The 19,153-nt window shown below is 42.5% G+C and overlaps 1 protein-coding gene and 2 long non-coding RNA genes across 7 annotated transcripts in view; 1 reads left to right on the top strand and 2 right to left on the bottom strand.

The window, feature by feature from the left end:
* The window catches only part of Setbp1 (SET binding protein 1), a 349,334-nt gene that overhangs the window by 181,916 nt on the left and 148,265 nt on the right, over positions 1-19,153 (bottom strand). The window lies entirely within an intron of this gene.
* LOC125363889 lies at positions 2,031-16,266 on the bottom strand. The gene is made up of 3 exons (XR_007213376.1): positions 16,254-16,266; positions 6,044-6,054; positions 2,031-5,207 (listed from the first exon to the last, which is right to left on the bottom strand). It is a non-coding gene; the product is annotated as an uncharacterized LOC125363889 (long non-coding RNA).
* LOC125363892 lies at positions 14,428-17,578 on the top strand. Its single transcript, XR_007213379.1, has 3 exons — positions 14,428-15,050; positions 15,133-15,140; positions 17,569-17,578. It is a non-coding gene; the product is annotated as an uncharacterized LOC125363892 (long non-coding RNA).

Genomic DNA, 19,153 nt, shown 5'->3' with positions numbered 1-19,153 from the left:
TTATTCCGTTGAAATATGTCTCACTGATTTTGGTGCCCCTAGTTAGGGGCAAAACAACTAACTTTTTCATGCTAATAAACTTCTTGTGAAATTTGAAATAAAAGCCTCATTTTACAAATGAGGAAACAGATTGACTGAGAATCCAACTGGAGACCTCAGATCCAACACTGCAGCTAGGCACCAAATCCAGATGACAATAATCTCATCCTCTCATTTCATTGCAATCTTGCCCATGTGCAAACAGCCTTCTTGCTGACAGCCAGCCTCAGGTACACTTGAAGAAGACTGTCCCCATGCATCCCAGAAAGAATTTTTTAAGAACCTTCACCTCTCCCTCCCTAGACATGACATGATTCTCAGTGTTATCACCATCTAAGGGAAGCTTATAAAAGTTTCCCTTAAAAGTGGTTCTCAGATCTGAGCATACACAGTGCCAATGGGAAGAGCAACTAAACCAATCATATGCTGGAACTCTTTTTCTTGCTGCTATTCCCGGGGCTTGAACACAGGGTCTAGGTGCTGTGGCCTTGAGCTTCTTTGCTCAAGGCTAGTTAGTACTCTACCACTTGAACTACAACTCTATTTCTGAATTTCTGGCAGCGATTTGGAGATAAGAGTTTCAAGGACTTTCTTGCTTGGGTTGTCTTCAAACTGAGATCCCCAGATCTCAGTTTTTTTAGTAGTTTGAGTTACAGGCATGATCCACCAGTGGCTGGCTATGCTCGAAAATCTTAAACAACTGATTATCTGGTGGGAAAGAAATATAAAGCGGCACTTGAGTCAGGCTACTACCAATTTCCAAAAGATAAACCTTCCTACAAGTTCAAGCTATCAACCTGAAGTCATCAATTGCAGTGCTGGAAAGAGATGTGTCCAATTAGCTCTACTGTAAACTGGCTGCAGCACACCACACTGTGTGTATTGCCTGTCTGCTTAAGATCATCAGCTTAGCTCACTTAATTGGGAAAATGGGCAAAAATGAGCTATACCACACCAACACATGGGATGCTTGATGATAAGCTTCACATTCCCTCCTTTCCTTTATCTTCCCTCCAAGTTTATGACTCTCTGAAACAGTTATGGGCAATACAAAGGGGCTTTGGCCATGCGTATTCTATTATTAGATTTTTAAGTGGCCACTGCAGCATAAGGTTGAAGGGATACCTGCCTGGGTTTTAGGCAAGGTAGGCCGGAGGTAGTGGGAAATATTCACTCTATTGTGAAAGTTTCCCCGCCATTGCTCTTTCAAACCCTTTTGAGCAAACATTAAATATCCCAAGTTCAAATGTATTAATGGATCCAATAATCCAGAAAGTTCGGGGCTTTGGTGTTGAATTTGCCTTATCTGTGTTCCCTCCCCTAAGTCTTACAATTTAACCAAGACAGCTGCTGCTCCTTCCCTACCAAACCCTGAGGGGTTCAATCTGTATACATAAGTAGGTACACACAACAGTCACCTGCATCCTCAGAAACTAGATATACTCAGGACATTGTCCAATGTAGGGAAAGAGATGCTGGTAGATAATTATAATGGAGAAAAGATGAAATGTGTGAAATGTGAAATGCTCTAAAAAATGGGTACCACAAGACTTGTTATACAGATAAAATGTTTCAATGGAGACACTACTATCTTTTCTGTCCCTACTAGACCCAAAAGACCACATCTAGGGATGGTTAGGACAGGAGTTCTCAGCCTCTCTGGATGTGGCTGCACTTGAGGTGGATTTGGGATTCATCATTGCACAGTAACTGCCATGTAACCCCCGTTCTACCTTCAGGAACACAGAGAAAACAAGCGACATTTCCCTCTAACAAGGGGGGGGGGGGGGGGCGGGCAGAACAAGGCTGAATACCTGGCAAAAGGTTCAGCATGCAGTTATGTCACAGGTACATAAAAAAAAACAAAAAAAACAAAAACCCAAGGGTGACAGCCCTGGGGATACTGAGTTCAGAGTCCATGTGAGTTGCCTCAGTTTTCCTTGTGACTGAGCCATGCCCCCACTGAAGTCCTCCCCCCTCTTTGCAGGACGGATGGGGGGTTGGGCAGGTCTGGCATCTGCAGCCTCCAGGCCTGGGTCTGTGCATCTCATTTTTGAACAGACTTGAATCAAAGCAGCCCATGCAGCTGCTGTCCTGTTTAATCCATTCGTAATCAAAAGTGATTAGCCTGGATGCCTGGGTGCTGAGGTTATTGTGTGCATGATCAAAGCCATGGCTCTTGCCTGCATCCCAGAGTGGCTGGTACCAAGGAGGCATGGAAGTCTATGGACCTGAGGCACAAGGCAAGCAGCTACTGCAGTCAGAAAAAAGGTGGGCTCCCTAAGAACGGTCCTAAACTAGGAAATGGAGCTTTTCCTGTGGGATTCTCTGCAGCCTTGAGAAGGGAGACCATACCTAGTTTTTCTTCAGAGAAAGACATTTTCAACCCAGAATATGAAGCAGGCAGCGAGAGTGAGAGAGATGGTGGGCAAGTTGGACTCATTGGTCATTAAAGAGTCTTAAATTCCTTCACTCTGTAGAAGAGAACATTGGGACTCAGAAGAAAGAAACATACCTTCTGCCTGGCATGCAATTGTGTATGTAGAAAAAAGGAAAGAGAGAAAAAGAAGGGAAGAGAGCAGGAGAGGGGAAGGGACAAAGGAAGTTTGCAGAAGTGTAGCACAGCTGGTAAAGGGACATTAACATCCAGAGAAGGAAGGACTAAAGAAGCAAAGGCAAATAGAAGAGTTAGTCTGGGCATTCAAGGATCTGTTATAGTTTATACATTCCTTCTAGTAGCTTCCTTAGTTTTCTCTCACTCAAACAGCAAGATGTCATCCTATTACTCACCCTCTATTTATAAATTCTGCTTGAGTCAAGTTTGGTATACCAGTTCTCTCTGCCAATCTGATAATCAGCATCAGTATGGTCCAAATTAAAATCCAGCTCTTTCAGAATGCTTTTCCAGACCTCCCTTCTGAACTGTTTTATGTTTGCCACTCATTTGGCACTTATAGTTCTCTGATCACCCATGGGATTCCAGGGTAAACTCTTGGATGATGATGATATGAGCATATGAGCTCTTATTCACCAGCTAGCTATTGTACCAAGTATCTGTCGAATGATAGCAAAATGCACAAACGTTTTTGGAATTAATACATACTGTGACTTAATTTTGATATGGTCATTCAGACTGATCACATGGGATTCATTTTTTATGAAAACTGAGCCATTCCCAATGAACAACAACAACAAAAAAAACTCTTTTTGGGGGTGGTGGGCAGTGAGATAAGTAGGAAAATCAAGAAACCACCAAAAGCTACTCCTTCCCAAAATCTTTCTCCAGAGGTGAGGGGAGAGGGGACAAACAACCAACAATAACAACAAAACATTTAGGGCTTTCTTATCCATCCTTGTTACTTCAGCATGCCATAAGCAATGATTGTGCACATTTACATGATGCATGGGAATACTGGGTTGTCAGCCCCCACAATCGTCAGCCCCCTTAATTGGCAGCAGTCTAATTCCTTCACATGAAGAAAAATCTTGGTGAGTTGCCTGAGTTTGTGAGATCTCTCTGTGTACATATGATGCAATTTCCTGGGCATGTCTTAAGTTCATCACACAGGTTTCACAAGTAATAAAGAAACCTCCCAGACCCAATATGTAGAGAGGACTGTGAGTCCTTCACACCAATAGATACAGATTTGGAGGCAGGGCTTAGTAGGAGTATTTGGGGAAAGTCTGTGGACATCAGTATTAATACCTGACACGTAAGGAACACATCTTTCTCTGCTGAGTTCTTTTTCATGTTGGAAGATAACCAAGAACTCCAAAGCTATAAATAATAATTTTTAAAATGCCATTGTTGAATTGGTGAGAGGAAAAGTGAATGTCTATTAAGCTCTCCCAAGTGCTGTTACTCCATACAAATCTCATTTATGTCTCACTCATCTTTCTGAGCTAACACAGTAATGTCATCTAGAAGATAAAGGATATGAGGCTCGGGAAGGTTAAGTAGTTCACTAGAGACAACACAGAACCTGATGGAAGGGAGGGCTCTTTCTGATTCAGGATCCTGAGTGCCCTTCCCCACAACTTCCACCTCTTTGACTCAGCCCTGTGTCGGAGAACTGTTGAGCCATAGTAGTACGTCACCTCTTGCTCATTCATATTTCAGTGCCCTGCCAAATAAGCAAACTAACTCCTACGCCAGAGGAAACAGAGCATCTTCAAATAGAATCCTCTGATTTTACAGATTAGTGAACTGAAGCTCTAAAAAGTTAATTACCTGCTCCCAATTACAATACTCATTAGAAGTAAGAGTAGCCTTAAAACATAAAGTCTTTGACTTCCAATTTGTGCAGTTCTTCTTGAACTATGAGATCTGGAGAGAGAACCAGGGCTGTGAAGTAGAGCCATAGGGATATCTGCTTGGGTACTGTCATTATGAACCAACTCTACATAAAATGCCCAGAGATATTTACTAATGTGTTGCCCACAGGGATGCACGGGCCCACTGCCAATGTCCTTATTCTACTAGCAGACTGGAATGGCTCAGAGCAGCCATCTATTTAGGAAGTAGCACACTGCATCGTTGTGGCCTTTAACAGCAGCAGTATTAGCTGGCTTAGAAGGAATCAAAGAGGTTAAAGAAGAGCAGGGGGAGAATTTCTTCCTTGACTTTTGAGAAGCCACAATTTCAGCTTAATTTGTAATAGATAGTGAGAGTACAGGAACTGACAACAGGGCCCATCAGCTATTCTGTTTGTAACACTTGAGGACACAGCACTTCAATATGATGGGAGCCAGCTGTCCAATGCACAAAATGACCTTTGGCCCCCTCCTTGGAGAAATTTAATTCTCTTCATGCTTCTTTCTCTCCCCAGGGAGTTACAAAACAAGGGTTGCCAGAATAATCAGAAGCCTTCCTAATGACAATGCTCAAACAAATGACGATTACACATTGTCAGAAACATAATCTGCAACTCTTCATGTCTGTCTCATCATGTTTGCATTTTTAAAGTCACTTTTTTGGGAAGAAATGTGACAGTTGGGGGCCCTCTCTGTATTACACCTAGAAAGGTTTTTTCACCTAAAAGGCCAGGGAGAAATGTAAAATATGGTGCGTTCATCTGCCTTTTAGTTTTGTGACTTCAAGCCTATGCAGTGCGGGTATATATGTCACCTAGATAAACATGGCAAAACATATTCTCTACGTGCCTCTGCTTGCCTGCCTTTACCCAGCATTTGTGGACACTTCCATAGAAAAGGCACAGAACTTCTGGGATGATTGGCTCATCTTGTTTACCCTAAAATGTTTTAATAATTTCCATTCTTTAAAAGATCATCTACAATCTCTACCATGGGCTGCAAGTCCCTGTAAATTAACTGAGCTGAATCGACTCCCCCACTCTCAGCTTCCTGCATCCTAGATCACGGGCTCACTAGGTTCAAGCCACACAGGCCTACTTGATGTGCCTGTTAATACAGTAGATCACCATTTGCTTATACTGTAGAATCCTTTCTCAGAAAATCACAACACACACACACACACACACACACACACACACACGTGTTTAAATTTCATCTAGCTAGGGTGGGGTCTGACCTTAGAGAATTTAAGCTTAAGTCAGGATTGAACACTAGAACATTTGCACCCTGGGGGCTTTTGCACTTGTTCCCTCTGGCTGCAGCGCTCTTTCCTCAGAGACCTGTCTTCTCCCTCTCTAGCTCCATGTTGGTCATGACATGTATTAGAAAGGCCTCTCCTGGCTAGACTTCCTGTATTGTTATACATTCTTCTGTATAGCTCTTTATATGTTCTTCATCCTCTAGACATGGACGATCTTTCTTTATAGCATTATCTCTGCATAACATTTTGTCATGTATTTGTTATTTGCTGTCCATATCCTCTCACCCGGACACACCCTACTTCAATGTAAACCCCAGAAGAACAAACACATCCCATGTGCTGAGATGCTTTATTCCAACAGCATTGAAGATCTTTGGGCTCAAAAAGAAGTCACAGAGCACAGGAATGTATAAATATCCTCTGTTCAACCATAAGGAAGGCTCTGCTTTATCTTCCCAGTACTGGAGGTTGGTTCACATCAAACCATACCCACTTGCTCATACAATTGCTGGTTAAGTTTAGACATTCATCTGATGGGCCTTTGTACTTTCTGATGACCTTTTCTTGCTTAATCTACACTGTTAATCCCAGAAGGTACAGAATAAAAGACTAAGGATGATAATGTGACAACCATCAGGATTTCAATTAGAACAGTATACGGTACAAGGAAGACAGAGATGGCCTGAGTGGCCTCTGGCTAGGACAAGATCCTTTGGAAACAGGAAGCCTGGGAAGTAGAAGAGCAGGATTGGACCCCTGATCAGACTCGAAAGGCAGGATGAGGATTGGTTCTAAACCATGCCCATCCAGTCACTGCAGTCTTACGCATAAACTTCTGCCCTCCAGTGTACCAATCCTAACATTTTTGTAAGCTGTGATTCAGCTCTATATATCCAGGATCTTTTTTAGTTTTGGTCCTGGTGCCTACCTGAGACCCCAGTCTGTCATTTTCCATCCATTTCCTCTGAGTGTCTAGGACTGCACATATCATGATGGAGGTCTCTGGAAAGGACAGTACCTTTCATAAGCCACTAGCCACTGTGACATGCAGAAACATGCTATGTCATTTGGAGAGAGGGTAACTATCCTTCCAATTTATTCAACTCATTCGTTTGGACAAAGAAAGGCCAGAATACGTTTCAGACTGAAATTTACATCAGGCATTGATGAAACAGCTGATTGAAGAAGGGCTGATCAGTATCCTTGAAGGAAAAGATCAGTCACACTACGCTTTGACAGCGTCTTCTAGCTTGGTCATTCAGCAAATAGTTCTCAAGCACTCACAGCTTGCTTCAGTGAATAGGAGCCCTTATGTAGAGTGTGTCCCCCAATTCTACTCTATGGATGGGGCAATGCCTGGCTATACATAATTGCCTGAGCATTTTTTTAAAAATATAAGGCTCAGCTATTTCAATTCACAGTTTGTAGTGGATCTGAGCCCCTAACATGATTGTCTTGGAAATTTCTAAAAGAGAAAAATTCATAGTAGCAGTAAACAAATTAGTGGCCTAGGGCTGGACACAGTAGAAGAAGGGAAGAACTGGCAATGGCATAGATTTCTCTTGGAAGCAAAAGGATTGAAATTTTTCTGGAATTAGATAACAGTGATGGTTGCGTGATTTACAACATGCACACAAACTACTGTACAATTTAAAAGGATATGTTTAGAGAATGTGGATTGTATCTCAAAAATGATAGGAGCATTAAATCTTTTTTTTTTTAATAGAACTGCACTCAGATTTCAAAAAACTTCCACAAGTGGTAGATAGATGACCAGAGTGGTTAGGAATGAGGGTGTTACCTCTGAACCTCTCATAGCTTCTCTGAGAGGAGGGCGTGCAGCTGACTAGGGGTTAAGCCCTAGGAAGCATGTGAGAATGTGATTCCCGTAAACCTTCAACATAAGGAGTTCTGTGTTTCCAAGAAAGAGGAGTTCAGGGAAGCTCATGTTCTCAGACACCCCCAGGGTCCCCCTTCTGTTAGGCATTGGAGAGGTGGGAAAGCTAAATTTAGTCACAACTTTGCATAAAATGCCTGCACGGAAGGAAGAGGCATTACTGGCAACAATAGGCCTTATATCCCAAAGACATTCTCCATCTATTTCCTCCCATTCTTCCCCCAAACAGGTTTCCCTTTCTCTGGAGTGCAGAGTAGATGGTAATTAATTAGAACTGGGCTCACTGAATCATTTAGATATGAGGAAGCAGCAGGTGGAGGCAAGAGGGGTGGGGAGTGAGTTGCCTGAAACAAGTCTTAGAGCAATGAACCATCTACACATAGAGGAGATCCCCAGAGCTGTGGAATGGAGAGCCCCAGGCTCCTGGCACTGCTGGATGTGCAGAATGGGCTGTTCCTATGGGACCTACAGCCCTGGAGATACCCAGCAGCAGTTTCACTCCTCCAAATTCAGTGTACAGTGGAAATCAACAGGGAAATGAATCACTTAGGGACCAGAAACTATTTAAGGGCATCAAGTAGAACATCACTGTGCCATGAATGGGAATTCAAGCTTACTGGCTGGCACTGTGTAGGTTAATGAAATGAAGTATGAAGCCTGCTGCTTCCTGGAAAGTTCTATGGGTAAATAACTGCAACCAAACACTTCTAGAGGGGCCTGAGTTAATGGGGAAAGTAAAAAGAAGCTGCCTGGGAGTATAAAGTATCTGGCCTGAGATACTTAGAGATATTGGGTTTAGACACCAACTTAGAAGCAGTACAAACTAGGCCAATAGCCACACCCAATCTCATCTATTCCATTCCAAGTTTTAAGAAAGGTGGGACATTTTTGACACTTCTGTACTCACAAGTAAGTTTTCTGGCCACAGCATTATAGAAAATGAGAATAGCCAGGTATAACTCTTCTATGCCTTTCAGACAATCAAGGTTCTTCTGTGTATGATCAGACATGCCCTGTCAATGACTCCCATAAAAATGTTTCCTCTACACAAAGTAGGTCTCACTCCTGATTCTGCCGTGGTATGGATATATTACATCCTGTGTAATAGAAAACTTCACTTAGGCTGGGTCTCCAAGCCCTTGGCCAGCCTCAACCATCACAGTGTAAAACAGGAAATTTGTATAAGACCTGTCCAGCTACCCTGGCCAGAACTTCTCCCTTCCAGCCATCAACTTTCCTAAACTTCACCTGCTGACAATACTGCAGAAACACAGTCTATGTTGTCTTGCTGAGTTGTCCAAATGATCTGTGTTTTTAACTTGTTTTCCTGTGGGATGCTAAGAGTCTACTGGATCAAGCTCACACTTTTCTTTTCGCTCATGGACTGAAAGAGGGCTTCAGAGAACACCAAGCTGGGATTCAAATCCCAGCTCTGGGCTTTGTAACTGTGCCCTTTGTGGGGACTGCTAAGTTTCACTTAGCTTTGGTTTTATTCTCTCACATACAGACTCAGGTTTCATGAACAGCTTCTAGAAGCATAGATCATTTGCATGAGGTACTGAGAAGCAGAAAGTTTCTCTCAAACTTAAGTTACAGCAGCTTGGAAACTTGTGATTGGATGTGAGTGTGTGTGTGTGTGTGTGTGTGTGTGTGTGAGAGAGAGAGAGAGAGAGAGAGAGAGAGGGAGAGCAAAATAGAGACATCAAGAGAGAATAAGAAAGCACAAGAGGGATAGTGCATTTTACACTACATCAAAAAGCTTTAATTAACAAGTCACTTATTTGAAGGAGAAAATAAAATCCCCTCATTCTTTAAGTATAATATAAGGAAAAAATAGAGCATCACCACTAATTATGTGCATAAAAATGACAGGAAAGAAAACGGAGCCTTTGGGTGGAAAAACCAGGTACCAAAATAAATACCTGGATCCAAGATGAAAAGAGTGTTAAAAACTTGAAAGATCACCAGAACCTAAATGGAGGCTTAATTTGTTGAAGACAGCATCCTTTCTGCTGTGGAGACACACTGATGAAGGTGCTCATGAAGACTGGCTGGACTCCCACAGAGCAGTGCACCAAAGGCACAGAGACCCACTTGGGTCTACCTGAGTCTTATGTAAAGCATTGCAGTAAAGAATTAAGATGGATGAAATCCTCCCTTCCCACTCCCATGACTTCAGCTGCTTACTGCCTCGAAGTGCCTGCCCTTGAAGGGTGGTGTCCCAGAGAACCCCTGGGCAGAGGCACATAGCTGGCCACACGGCTTAGATCCCTTTTCCAGGAAGAACCTTCTTCTGGCCCTTGTTTGGGCCCCCTTACTAGAGCCTCCTCAGATGACTCTCATCACCCTGAAACTGAGTTTTCCTATCCATAAAACTGGGATGGGGAGTCCTGCAGTGGTTCGGCTGGATACTGAAGGAAATACTATAACTCATAGCTGGGAGCCCCAAATCTGGCTTCAGTGAGGCAGGGGTGTATGCATGTTTGTTTGTACCCGTAAGCAAGCCATTTATTCTTGAATATTGGCATAGTTTGGCAAAATGATGTTGGAATCAAAAGAAACAGATATCTGTAAGGGTGAAAGTGGCCCACAGATTACCAGAGTGAAGCGTCTGCTCAAGGTTATTGTCAGAAAGCCTCTCTCCCTCACATTGTACTCAGGTTGAGTACAATGCTTTCTTATCTCATTCCTTCCCAATTCACTCACTGGCATACACCTTTGGAAATCAAGAAGTAAACAGGCTAACATCGATCTTACTTATGAGTGAGTGCCTATGTGAAGAACAGAGATTGGCTCAGTCACCTGGCAATTGCTGTCCAACTAGCTGATCAGGTTTGGACAGTCTTCCACTGACCAGCTGGCTGACCCTGGCTTCACTGTGAGTAGAATGAAGAGGCAGCCGGAGAGATCATGGCTAATCATGACTAGTTCAATAACTGACTAGTTCAGTATCTTCGAATGGTTATAACTAAACAACCATAGGGAATCCATGAGGAAGATCAGGAGCCCCATAGAGATAAGCACTTTTATGCAGAAGGGAGATAAGAGAAACTGATACAAACCACAAAATCAAGGAAGTGTGTGCTTTGTTGTCTTTTAGCTCCTCACTGCTTCTGTGTGTGCCATCCTGGAGTCGAACTCTTACCAGCAATTCATTGATGAATAAGGAGACAATTATTCTTCTGGACGTTCTAGCCTGTGTAAGCCTCTCAACCAGAAGAAGGTGGCTCATGGTAAGGACTGTCAGATGGCCCAAGGATATGGTGAGACAGATTGGAAAAGCCCCAGGTTGGTGCCCTCAGATCTTATAACCAGAGTAGTCACCCGCTCCACCTTGCAGTAAAACTGTCCCTAGACAGCTGTGTTGTGAGGAGTGAAGCTATAGGACTTTCCTGTCCAATAAAAATTGACAATTTACTGTAATTTGGTTGTGATTTAACAATGCTTTTAAAGGAGGAAGCAAATGGCCCATAAAGTCTGGCGACCTCTTCACTTGTATGTGCTTCGCCTGGCCCTCCCTCTGAGCTGGTGCCCTTCACAGATCCCAGCTCTCCCAAGGAAGGCCAGAGATGAATATATGGCAAGGTCAGGAGTCTGATTCCCACAGCCAGCGTGGCAACCTGCAGTGTTCTTCATCTCTCCCTGCCCAACTCTTTCTTTCTTGCCCTCTCTTTCCTTTCCCCTCTTCTACTTCCTTGCTCTTTTCTTTGCTCCCCCCCCCTTTTTATCCTGAACAATGAAAGTTGAATGGCAATGCAAATCTCAGTCTCTTCTTAAAAACCCCAGCCAGGGAGGCAATGTGTCACCCATATTTATGAGCTTTAAATGGCTTTTATCAAAGTGAGGTCGCACTAAATCACGCCTGAGCTGTCATAAATACAAATGACTCGACATAGGCTGCAACAAGCCTTCGGGGAAAATTATATGATGTGCTGTTGCAGTTATGGTATATCACACAGGGAGCTCATATATTTCCACTGGCAAGGTAATCCTCTCCTGAAGAGGACTCTAATAGGCAGAAAGAGGCAGTTAAGTCCAAGTGAATCATGGTGAGATGGTCACACTCCTAACCAACAAGGGACCCCTCCCCAGATACTAATGACCCAGCCTGTCCACAGCAAGAAGGTAATTGATAGGATCTTAAATCTTTTATGGTCATTTCCTTATTTAGAATCAATCAATTAGTAATGACACTAGTTGATGGCCACTGAACTAGCAGTCAAGAGACCTGAAGCTTTAGGACTAAATGTAGTTACATGACTTCAGCCATGACTGGATTGAAATATGTCTCAAATTATTTGGTTCGGCTCCTTAAAAAGTGGATTTGAATCCATCTTCCTCAGAGTAGGCTCATCAAGCAGAAGGGAAGTATGACTTCCAAGATTAGGTCATAAAGGCATTGTGGCTTCCTTTTGGGGTCACTTACTCACTGTAAGAAAACTCAGCTGCCATGTTGTGAAGTGAGGGCTTGAGCAGCCCCATGGAGATGAGGCTTCCCGCCAAAAGCCAGCTCTTACTTTGCAGTGTGAATGAACCACACTGGACAGAATCCAACAGCCCCATCAAGTCACCACAACAAATAGCCCTGGCCAACTTCTTCCTTGACTGCAAATTCAGGAGACCCAGAGCCAAAACAGTGAAGTTAGGCTACTCATAAATGTATAACCTACGGAATATCTGACAGGTAACCATGCTTATTAATTTGAGTTACCAAGTAACTTTTAATGCTGATAGTGATAGCTAATACAGAAGAATTGATTGGAATTTTCCAAATATTTATTTCTTTATTTTTATATTAAGGATGGTCCAATCAAAGGTTCTAAAAACTAGTTATATATTGGAATCATTTGAAGAGTATTCAAAAGTACTTACTACTAAAGACCTATTTTAGATCAACTGAAAAGCATGGTAAAATTCTGGCACTGTTTTTGTTTTTTGTTTTTAATTTCCTGGTCTTGGGGTTTGAACTCAGGGCCTAGGCACTGTCCTTGAGCTTCTTTGGCTCAAGGCTAGCATTCTACCCCTTCAGTCACAGTTCTACTTCTGAATTTTTTAAGGGGGGGTAGTTTATTAGAGATATGTGTCTCACAGACTTTCCTGGGATGGCTTTGAACCACAAACCTCAGATCTTAGCATCCTGAAAAGCTAGGCATGAGCTACCAGATCCTGGATGACTTTGGCATATTTTTAAGAACTCTCTAGGGAATTCTAAATGACCTGCCAGGTTTGAATGCTACCATATTTTTTATTAATTTTATGTTTTAATACATTTAAAAAATTATTTTCCAAAGCCCTTTGTGGGTTGGAGAAAACTGGGAACAAGAAAGATGAGTCTGTCTCTCTCTCTCTCTCTCTCTCTCTCTCTCTCTCTCTCTCTCTCCCTCTCCCTCTCCCTCTCCCTCTCCCTCTCCCTCTCCCTCTCCTTCTCCCTCTCCCTCTCCCTCTCTCTCTCTCTCTCTCTCTCTCTCTCTCTCTCTCTCTCTCTCCTTCCTCCCTCCCTCCCTCCCTCCCCCCCTCCCAAACTCCAGGTGCCTGGACATTTTCCAGGAGAAGAAAAGACAATTCATTTATTACAGCTGGCAAAACCTGGTTCAACACAAAGGAATCCATTTGAAAATGTTAAATATTACAATCCTAGGGAACAGAGGAACAACTGAGACCTAATGAGAACTGGCATTCATTGATCAATTCCCTATTCCACTGTGGGAAGAAAGTTAAAACTCAACTGTACCAGAAGACTTGAAGAATCATTTTACAAAAGAGATTTGCCACATGTCACTACTTTCATTGAGATCTGAGGTAACACAATGAAAAGTAAGCCACAAGAGTAGCTGCTCATTGGCTTTGAGATGCTGGACAAGTCACTTCATGGTTCTGACTCAGGGTCCACATCTGTATAACCGGGAATTATCTATCTGCCCCGTTGACTATGAAATAATGGGACAACAGAGGTTGAAGAGGTGTCAGGGTCATGAATCCCTGAATCATAGAACTCTGCAGAGAGAACTGCACTACCAGAGCAGGTCTCCTTTACGAAAAAAAGAAAAGAAAAAAAACCACTCTAAGTAAAATAAAATAAAAATCGGTACAGATCAAGAAGGCAAGTCGCCCCCAGTTACAGTGACCTTATGTTTTCCTGTTTGATTGCTATCAAGATACATGATTGTTTTTCATTCACTTTTTCTGAAAAGGTTTAATCACACTGTGTTTAATCACTGTGTGTGTGTGTGTGTGTGTGTGTGTCTGAATGCCCCATTCATGAGCATGTAAAGAATGTCCAATCTTTTGTTCAACAAGTGTTGATCATGAGCTTTGCTATACACAAACACCACCAAAAGCTATTCTGAGAAGGAATATTTATCACATCCTTTGATCTCAAAGCTATACTTTCCTACACAATCCTCTTAGACCTTTTACTCCTTGTTAGGACCTCAGGTTGTCTAAACGTCACATATACTGCACATTTGCCTTAACTTTGATGTCATCTCCAGTGCTGGTAGCTTGTTCTACACAGTTCTATACTAAATAAAAGATCTATGATAGCAGAACCAAGCCCATGAGTTCTCTGTAGTCTCCATTACAACAGCTAAGGGTCTGGTCCAGGAGATGCTCAAGAAGCCAGTGTGCTAATGGACAGCATCAGGGATGACCCTACGTCCTGAATCCATCTGCACATCAGTCTGGCCTTTCTCTAGGGCTGATGGAAATGGAGGGAGGGACTAGACTGTTGGATCCCCCATGCTATAAAGCCCAGTTTCTCTAGGCCTGAATTGTTTACGCAACTATCTGCCATATGAGAATTCTTGAATCTACAAGATGAGCCATTCCCAGGTCCCCTATATGTCAATTATGTAATACTTAACCCCTTGGAAAGCAGCAATAGGAAGGTCTCTCTCTCCCTCCTCCCCACCACACACACAGTCATTCATTGCTGAGAAGTCACATCAGGGTCTCATTCTTCAAGCTGACAGTGGAGTGTGTGTCAGCCTGAGAGCCTGATTATTAGTTTTAAAGAGCTTATTCCATTCTCTTAAAAATGGGGTCAGTTCATCTTCATCACATCTGTCTCTGTGTGGCTCTGCATGCCACAACAACCATTGGCTCTAGGCATGACATTATTAAGGTATAGTGTATGCATCTGTCGGGTGGGGGTCTGCCTGTGCGCGCATGTTCTCCACAGCCAGCACTCAGTGAGATACAGAGAATGAGTAATTAATTGATTTGCTCATTTGCATTCAGATAGGGCAGGGAAGAGAGGAGTTCCCATCCAGCCTCCCTCACTGTTCATTGACTACAGGAGAACCCTGGCTAATGTGTCTTTGTAAGCGGCAATCAACATGGCCTTGGAGCAAGTCATTTTATTGAGAGATGTAGTGAGAGGATGTAGCTATCATGAGTATTTGTCCTCCTCACATCCCAAAGGATGCTTAGCTTTGGCCAGATGACTCACGTACAGCCACAGCCAGGGTTCTAGAGCTGTGTCATGGCTCCCATGCTCCTCCTCATTCTGTTAAGCAGTAACACAAAGGCTGAGCTTACGTATGAGATCAAAACAAGAAGTTTCTACTGTTTTGTGTGATTCTGGAGCCTACCATACTACCAATAGGAAAACACTGCACAGCTTCCAGAGTATAGCACTGCATCAGGACAGAGGACCTAGACAGGCAGTGATTGACTCCTGCCTTGAACTAACTAGTGGGTGTTGTGGCAGTACAATGCAAAACTGAGTGCCAAATGTGACTGATCAAATATATTTTAGGACTGATTAAGGAATCTAAGTAGCTAAGCAAAATTTTATGGGACACTTATGACAGATGGAACCTGAAAGAATCCTTAAAACTGGGAGCATCTTTATCATTGAAAGAAGGAAAATGGGTCCCCCAGGACTACACCACCAAAATAAAAACATGCAAAACTGGGAACAAGATTTGATAATCATGGAAAGATGGCCCATACTGTCCAGGAGAATAGCTATCAAGTTAGCTGAATTTTTCTATAAAGAGGTATGTTTGTACATGTCTCTCTACACACCAGTGACTCTAGGGCAGATAATCTGAAATGACAGATAATCAAAACATCATTTAGCATTTATCTGTCTTGGAATTGATACAGTTTGGTCAGAAAAAGGAGGGCTTGTAACACTTTGTAAGAAGTCACACAATGCCTTTAGAAAGACCAGGGTCAGGAAAAGCTTGGAAAATGTCACATTGATCCCAAGAATGCATCTATTCCTTTCGATCTCTGCCTGCAAGAATGTTACTGCATCACTCTTAGGCTGAGGCAAAACACAGCAATCAGTGTGGGAGGCCAGGTCTCCCTTTTTACCTAAGGAAAGTACGATTAGTAAATGAGGGCAATGGATGTATAAAAGGCACCTTCTCTTAGTATTTGCAAGGCCAGAATATACATTAATCTCATATACAACATCAAATACAATATATGCATTCAGTTGCTCATTATTGGGGGATAGGACTCACGATGGATGAAATCCCAATGCTGATCATTTATCAGCAGCAGGTCACTGAGTCCTTATGCAGGGAAAATGGCCATCCCCTGGGAGGAAACCTCACTGGATAATTTTTTTTTTTCAGCCAGAATGAAACACTCATACTCTGTAGTCAAGTCACATTCTCTGCTTTCCTTGTAGTCAGTGTGGGCTGGAGAAGGAGTACATATCAAAGATCACCTGGGTTGAAGAGGAACTTGTATCCTTGGCTTTTGTGTGGTGAACCCTTGCCCCACTAGTTTCCATGTCATCAGTCATCAAAGTCCTCAGTCTGTGGAGTAGCGTCGATCCTGCCCTTCGGCAATCACTTGTGGGGACTGGAAAGTACAAGCAACTCAAAAAACCAACCTGAATAGATTCTTAAAGGGAGAGAAGGAAAAAAAAAAAAAAGATGGAAATGGAGCCCAAGAATCGCAGTGGCTCTAATAGGAATATGATAAGAACTCCTTGTCTTACAGAAGCTCAGCTAGATGTGACTTAGAGGAGTTGCTAAGAACAGATCACAGCCAAACAGAAGTGAGGCAGGAGTGGTGGAACCTGAGAACAGGCACCTGTCACGTGCATTCTGGTACTTGGTAAGTTCATCATGCTACTTTTCTTTTTCTCATGTACAAATAGACATTCGCATGCCTCCGCTCACCTTTAACTTCCCAAATTAAAATTGAGATGCAACCAAATTATGACAAGGAAGTAGTTTTAAATAGTAAGGAAGCCAAGTTGTCTAGTCTTCAGAGCACTGTTCTAGATTAGGAAAACAGAATCCGGAGGAAAGAGCAAAAGGATGGAGAATCCCCTGGGTTCTGTAGTCCTGAGTAGCACCCACAGCCGGCTGACCTAGAGGTCACTTCCAACTCTTCTCTTCTGTGATTTTTTAACAATGTCACCCTTTCTTAGACCACAGTAATCCTGAAACAGATGTGTGCTAAATAGAACCAAAATGAGGAGAAGGTGTGGCATTAAAAAAAATAGAGAGTGGGAGAAGGACAAAAAGGAACAGACAACAGTGTATTTATAAAGAGCTGGTATGTAATTTTGTGTTTGTAGAAACTTCCCTGGTTTGTTTGGTGGCAGAAACTAAATTAGAAACACATAAAGCATTGTAATTAAAAAGAAACAGCTTATTAAGAATAAAGAGGGCTGGGTTTATAGAATAGTGCTTGTCTAGCATGCAAAAGATCCTGGGTTTTGTGCTCAACACACACACACACACACACACACACACACACACACACACACACACACACACACACAGAGCCAAGCAATATCTCAAGCCTGTCATCTTAGTTACTTAGGAGGCAACAATAAGGGGCTGCAGTTCTAAGCAAGCATAAGTTGGCGAGAATCCAATCCAAGCAATGTTTGGGCCATACTGAAATACAAGTAGGCATACTGCAACCCAGGCTGGCTCAGGCATACAGTGAGACTCTACCTTGAAATGAATTAGCTCACTCATGGCTGAAGGGCTCAAGTGGTAGAGAGTGTCTCCCTAACAATCAAGCATGGGGCTCTGACTTCACTTGGTACTGCCAAAAAAAAAAGGAGAGAGAAGAGGAGAAAAGAGGGTGGGGAGGGGAGGGGAGAAAATGGGAGGGGAGTGGGTTGGAAAGCATTGACTTCCTGACCAACTCCGAGCCTCCTTTGCAACCAGTACTATATAACTGGATATGGACTAGTGAAATGTATCATACTTCTTAGTATTACTCACATCTTAAAAGAAAGCCTAAGAGTCAAAACTCCTAGCTCATGAATGTCTAAGCATGAACATGAATCCTGTTCCAAGGAGAAGAAATTCTGGCAGCAGAGCCTTTCTGGAATGGGCAACCTGCAGAACTTTCTAACCTAAACATGAGGGAAGAGGTAACAAGTTATCAGAAATGTACTCACTGCCTAATGTATGAAACTATAACCCCTCTGTACAAAACTTTGACAATAAAGAAATGGAAAAAAAATCATACTAAAACAAAGAAATACTGGCTCATGAGAGCAGTGCTTTCCAGTGGAACACTACCTTGTACTAGTATATTCGCACAAATTATCTCTTTCTCTCTCCTCCCCTCCATCCTTCTTCCCCCTTCCTTTCTCCCCATTTTTTCTCTTCTCCTTCTCTTCTCTTTTCTTCTTTCACTCTTGTCACTTGTGACCTCTCCTGTCCACATGGGCCTCTGTACTAAGCAGAATATCTGTCTGTAGTCTAGTCTGTGTATTCTTCCTGTTCATTTTCTACACCATTCTGTGGTAGGGAGCAAGCAATTCTATCTTCATTCAGCTCTGAATTTCTAGTCCCTACTACATGTCCTGGTACTTCACAAGCATAGAGTAATTACTTGATTGATTAATGTTCATGGATCCTTGTCATCTGAGGACATTTTCAAAGGAAATGATGAGCCCTCTCTTCTCCATTTCTGTGTCTCTTCTATTACTCTGCAGTCACTGGTCATCTCTGGGATTAGCCAACTTCTTCTACCCATCCACAAATGCCCTTCCTCTAGCCAACACTAGCAAGCTCTATTTTGAACTCACAATTCCACAACATATACTGTCCATTTAATGCATACTTACTTAGCAATTAACCAATATTCCCAGGTGCCCTGTCTTGACTTATTTATTGTATTGCCATTTCCATCAATGAGGACCTCATTAGAGCTTTCTCTGTAGAGATCTACTGTCACATTGTTGTGAACAGAGCTCATAAATTTCAAGCCCCTGTGTTCTGAGAGCTTATGTGTATGAGGTAAAACCTAGGATAACCAAAAGTTTAGTTGAACCATCCTTGGAGCTCTAATAATATACACAGGCAATCCTCAATTTACAAAGAAGTGAGAAAATTCATCATAAATCAGAAACACCATTAAATAGAAAATGGACTTCATATGCCAAATGTACAGCATCTTATAACTTAGCAGCACTGTACATGTACAGTATTGTGTCATGTTGCTTCTATGTTTGTGTGGCTGCCCAGGAGCTGTGGCTCATGTCCGTTGTATAGCATGGTAGAAGTACCCTAGGGCACGCCACTATGCTACCCTGGCATAATTTTTTTTTTAACTCAGAATTTGAAGTATGCTAGATACTAAATGTGTAGTTATGTACAATAGCAACTTAGAGAAAATCCAAATCGAGCCTATGGAAGTTGGAG

This window comes from Perognathus longimembris, chromosome 15 (assembly GCF_023159225.1).
Source record: "Perognathus longimembris pacificus isolate PPM17 chromosome 15, ASM2315922v1, whole genome shotgun sequence".
NCBI classification, from domain to species: domain Eukaryota; kingdom Metazoa; phylum Chordata; class Mammalia; order Rodentia; family Heteromyidae; genus Perognathus; species Perognathus longimembris.
This window is presented reverse-complemented; position numbering and strand designations above follow the sequence as displayed.